At 37.0% G+C, this 5,880-nt stretch overlaps 1 pseudogene; it reads left to right on the top strand.

The window, feature by feature from the left end:
- Positions 1-3,814: 3,814 nt before the first annotated feature.
- LOC109247118 (proteasome subunit alpha type-7-like) lies at positions 3,815-5,120 on the top strand (annotated as a pseudogene).
- The last annotated feature ends 760 nt before the right edge of the window (positions 5,121-5,880 follow it).

The following is a 5,880-nucleotide window of genomic DNA, read 5'->3' as shown; positions in this document are numbered from 1 at the left end:
ACAACCAACAAAACTAAAAGGCAACCAACAGAATGGGAGAAGATATTTGCAAATGACATATCGGACAAAGGGCTAGTATCCAAAATCTATAAAGAGCTCACCAAACTCCACACCCGAAAAACAAATAATCCAGTGAAGAAATGGGCAGAAAACATGAATAGACACATGTCTAAAGAAGACATCTGGATGGCCAACAGGCACATGAAAAGATGCTCAATGTCGCTCCTCATCAGGGAAATACAAATCAAAACCGCACTCAGATATCACCTCACGCCAGTCAGAGTGGCCAAAATGAACAAATCAGGAGACTATAGATGCTGGAGAGGATGTGAAGAAACGGGAACCCTCTTGCACTGTTGGTGGGAATGCAAACTGGTGCAGCTGCTCTGGATAACTGTGTGGAGTTTCCTCAAAAAATTAAAAATAGACCTACCCTATGACCCAGCGATAGCACTGCTAGGAATTTACCCAAGGGATATAGGAGTGCTGATGCATAGGGGCACTTGTACCCCAATGTTTATAGTAGCACTCTCAACAATAGCCAAATTGTGGAAAGAGCCTAAATGTCCATCAACTGATGAATGGATAAAGAAATTGTGGTTTGTATACACAATGGAGTACTACGTGGCAATGAGAAAGAATGAAATATGGCCCTTTGTAGCAACGTGGATGGTACTGGAGAGTGTTATGCTAAGTGAAATTAGTCATACAGAGAAAGACAGATACCATATGTGTTCACTCTTATTTAGATCCTGAGAAACTTAACAGGAACCCATGGGGGAGGGGAAGGAAAAAAAAAAAAAGAGATTAGAGTGAGAGAGAGCCAAAACATAAGAGACTGTTCAAAACTGAGAACAATCTGAGGGCTGATGGGAGGTGGGAGGGAGGGGAGGGTGGGTGAAGGGTATTGAGGAGTGCACCTTTGGGATGAGCACTGGGTGTTGTATGGAAACCAATTTGACAATAAATTTCATATATTGAAAAAAAAACAGATTGCATTTAAGTTAGCCACATTTAACAACCATTAGGCTATTAGATGACTTCTAATAGCAGAATGGAAGCAAGACAGCAGGAAGATAATATTTTAAATACATAGGTTGAGATAATTGCCAACCACAAGTTTTAAACACAGCAAAAAATAGTATTCAAGAATGGATGTGAAAAAATGGCATTTCTAGATAAACAAATTCTGGTAAGATCCACCGTCAGCAAACCTGTCATAAAATGAATATTTTGAGCTTTCTTCAGGAAGAAGAAAAATCATCTCAGTTGTCAGTTTGGAGATGCAGAAAGGAATGGAGAGCAACAGAAATAAGCAAGTATACTTTCACCAAGAACTCAGATTCTGGGCCATAAGACATACTTCAACAAACTTAAAATAATTGGAATCATACAATGTCTGCTCTCAGACCACAGTGGAATTTAACTAGAAAACAGTAACAGAAAAATGGAAAGTCCCCAAATATGTGGAGAATAAATAACGTGATACTAAAGTAAGACATGGGTCAACGAAGCAATCAAAAGAGAAATTTTAAAATATTTTGAACAAAATGAAAATTGAAAGTACAACTTATTAATTTATTTGGGATTCAGTGAAAGCAGTAGTTAGAGGGAAGTTTACAACACTGAAAACATATATCAGAAAAAAAAAAAAAGATATAAAATCAGTATCTAAATTCCCCTTAAGAAACTAGAAAAAGAAAAGCAAGCTAAATCCAAAGTAAGCAGAAGAAAATAATCACAATAGAATCACTGAAATTTAAACAGGAAATCAATAGAGAAAAATCAGTGAAACTAAAACCCACTTCTTTGAAATGATCAATAAAATTGACAAGCCTCTGGCCAGACTAACAAAGAAAAAAAAGTACACAAATTGTTAAGATCATAAATGAAAGAGAGGCCATTACTACAGGTCCCATGGACATTAAGAGGATGATCAAGGAATACTACGAATATTATACCCACAAATACTCTATATCCACAGATGTAATAACCTACATAAATGGACAAATTCTTTAAAAAGTACAATCTGCCAAAACTCTTATAAGAAATAGACAACTGGGGAGTGCCTGGGTGGCTCAGTCAGTTAAGCTTCTGTCTTCAGCTCAGGTCATGATCTCCAGGGTTGTGAGTTCGAGCCCTGTGTCAGGCTCTGTGCTGATAGCTCAGAGCCTGGAAACTGCTTCATGTTTTGTCTCCCTCTCTCTCTCTGCCCTTCCCCCACTCACATTCCGTCTCTCTGTCAAAAATAAATAAACATCAAAAGAATAAAAAAAAGAAAAAGAAACAATCACCTGGAATAGGCCTATATCTTAAATATATTGACTCAATAATTAATAACCTTCCAAAACAGAAGGTACTAGGCCCAAATAAGTTCAGTATTAAATTTTATCAAGGATTCAAGGGAAAAAAAATATACGAATTTTCTACTATTTCTTTCACAGGATAGAAGAAGAAGGACTATTTCCTAACTCATTCTATGAAGCCAACATTAACTTAATACCAAAATCAAAGATATTAAAAAAAATCAAATCAATATTACTCCTGAAAATAGATGCAAATATCCTTAAGAAAATAGCAGTGAGTTGAATCTAACAATGTATATGAAGAATTATACAACATGACCCAAGTGGGATTTATGACAAGTTTGTAAGGCTTGTTCAACATTTGAAAATCCTTTAATGGATTCATCACACCAACAGGCTGAAAAACAAAACTCACATAATCATATCAATAGATGCAGAAAAGGCATTTGCCAAACATAACACCCATTCACAATAAAAAACGTCAGTAAAGTAGGAATAGCAACGAACTTCCTCACACTGAAAAAGAATATCTAAAAAGCATGTAGCTAACATCATAACTAGTGGTTAGAAACTTGAAGCTTTCTCACTAAGATCAGAAACAAAGCAAGGATGCCTCTGGTCACTACTGTTTTTTAACATCACACCTTGCATTAGCAAGGACATTAGCATCCCCCAAAATTCAAATACTTAGGTACAAATCTAACAAAATGTATACAAAATATGCATGATGAAAACTACAAAACTCTTATGAATGCCAAAAAAAAAACCAAAAACCTAAATAAATGGAGAGATACTCCATGTTCAATAATATGAAGGCTCAATACTGTCAAAATGTCAGTTTTTCCCAACTGATCTCTAGATTCAATGCGGTCCCCATCAAAATCCCAGCAAGTTATTCTGTGGATATTGACTAACTCTGAGGCAAAAGACCCAGAATATTCAACACAATATTGGAGATGAACAAAGTTGGAAGATTGGCCCTACCCACCTCCAAGACTTGTCTTAAAGCTACAGTAATCATGACAATGTGCTGTTGGCAAAATAATACACAAATAGATCAATGAAACTGATCAGAAAAACTAGAAATAGCCTCTCGTAAGTGATGAACTTCTGTAGCACAGAGGTTTTTTGGGTCAGTGGAAATCATCTATTTGAGACCATAATGGAGGATATATCTCATTATACTTTTGTCCAAATCCACAGAATGTACAACAACAAGAACAAGCTATAATGTCATAATGGACTTTGGATGTTTAGATGAGATGTCAATGTAGGTTCACCAATCAAAAAAAAAAAAAAAAGTACCATTCTGGTGGAGATGTTGATAATGAGGAAGGCAGTGAACTACTCTAAAACAAACAAGCAAACAAACAAAAAAAACTCTTCATTTAAAAAAGTCATATATATAAATATAAGTGAGCATTGGCTAACTGTCTGTAATGGTAATGCACTATAAGGTTTTAAAAGGATTAGAATAAAAATAGGAAGATAGCATTTTAATTGAGGAAATGCGTAAAACCAACAGTGTTTGTCCTCCATTCTGTTCCCCCAGATCCTTTTCCCCTCCATGTCTGTTAGCCTCCACTCTTGAGTCCCTGAAATTCTTAGCCAAAAATTCTTCATCACTAGCGCATAAAAACCTATGTCCTTTCCACGGGTCAAAGTAAAGCTGAGGCACTGCTTACTTAACTCCAGAGTTACCAGGTGAGACTTTCCCCTTTCAGTTTCCTTGCTATGTCCAAAACATCTTTGCTGTTTCTCCTAAAGCCCTTCTTTAATACATTACCAACAGATGAAACCTAATGTTAAGATCTGCTTCTGTAGAAACCTACCAAAGATAGTTTTCATTTTAGATCTAATAGTTAAACTACTATCATGTTTATGAATGCATGGAAGGGAGTAAAATATCCAAAAAGCATTAACTTTGATCAGTCAAGCTTGCATAGTATAACCTTCAGCCTATGACCAATTCATAGTAAAAGAGTGTATAACTTTCAAACTAAGTGGAAAAATTGAAAGAATAGTAAAAATAATCAAATCAAGAGAATGCAAGAAAGGGGAAGGAAAGAATCATAAAACAGGACAAATAAAAAGTGCATTGTAAGATGATACATTTTAAATCAGATATAGCACTGTTCCATTATTAATCCTACAAACGATGTTAGCCAAAAAAAAAAAAAAAAAAAAAAAAAAGCCAAACAATGGAGACAGCGGGCACTGGGTTACAACGTCTGCATGGCATCTTCAAGGCTCGCCTCCGATGCGAAGACAGTCATCGACAGGGCCCGGGCAGAGTGCCAGAGCCGTTAAGTTAGCATGGACAACCTGGTCAACGTGGAGAACATCGCTGGCTACTTTGCCAGTCTGAGGCAGCGCAGGGCAAAGGGTGCAGGCTCTTTGGTATCTCTGCCCTGATTGTGAGTTTTGACTTAGACGGCATCCCCAGACTCTATCAGACTGACCCTTCGGGGGACGTACTGCGCCTGGAAAGTCACTGCTATAGGCTGGGGTGCCATAGGCGAGAGGATTTCCACAGAAGAATTACACCCACAAAGCCATAGAGACAGAGGAGCTGACCTTTAAGCTGGTTATCAAGGTTCTCCTAGAACTGGTTCTGTCTGGCGGCAAAAACACTGAACTGGCTGTCCTAAGAGGAGATCAACCCCTCAAAATTTTAAATCCTGAGGAAATTGAGAAATATGTTGCTGAAATTGAAAAAGGGAAGAAAACGAAGGAAACCAAAGAAAGCATCATAATGACAAAATCTTGTTCCTGGTGTTTTTGAAATTCAGATCATGGGTATTCTCAAAATGACAGGTAGGCATTTCCTTTCCATGTATCTACTGTACAAATGTCCTGCAATAAACCCCCATATTTGTTAAAAAACAAAACAAAACAAAAAAGCAGATACATTGAAAACATTCTGTACTATTCCATTCACATTCAATTTAAAAACAGTTGCACCTAAATCATAGTGTTTAGAGGTTTGTACTTAGATAGTAAAACTATAACAAAGGAAAGCAAGCGATCGCTTCTTGAACTGAGGAAGAAATGCCAGCACAGTGATTTCTTTGAACAGGGAGGGAAGGATTTGTTATTTATAAGGAGGATTATGTTTGATGTCTAATTTTATGCGTCAACTTGACTGAGCTAAGATGCCCAGTTGTTTGGTCAAACACTACTCCAAATGTTGTTGTGATGGTATTTTGTAGATGTGATCAATATTTACAATCAGGTGACTTTAAGTAAAGCAGATTACCTTCCGTAATGAGAGTGGATATCAACCAGTTGAAGGCCTTAAAAACAAAACCGAGGCTTCCTGGAGAAGAAAGATTTCTGCCTCGACATTGTAACATAGAAATCCTATCTGAGTTTTCAGAATTTTAGCCTGCCGTATGCATTTTGGACTGAAGTTTGCACCATCAACTCTTACCAGAATTTTCACCCTGTTGGCCAACCCCACAATATTCAAACTTGATGACTCTTACAGTTGCATGAACCAATTACTAAAACAAATCTCAATTTCAATCTTTCTCCCTCCCTCTCTCTCACTGTTCCTCTCTGTCTGTGTACA

This window comes from Panthera pardus, unplaced genomic scaffold (assembly GCF_024362965.1).
Source record: "Panthera pardus isolate Hobbes unplaced genomic scaffold, ASM2436296v1 HiC_scaffold_20, whole genome shotgun sequence".
NCBI lineage: Eukaryota > Metazoa > Chordata > Mammalia > Carnivora > Felidae > Panthera > Panthera pardus.
Note: the sequence above shows the minus strand (reverse complement) of the source record. Positions and strands in the feature narration are given on the sequence as shown.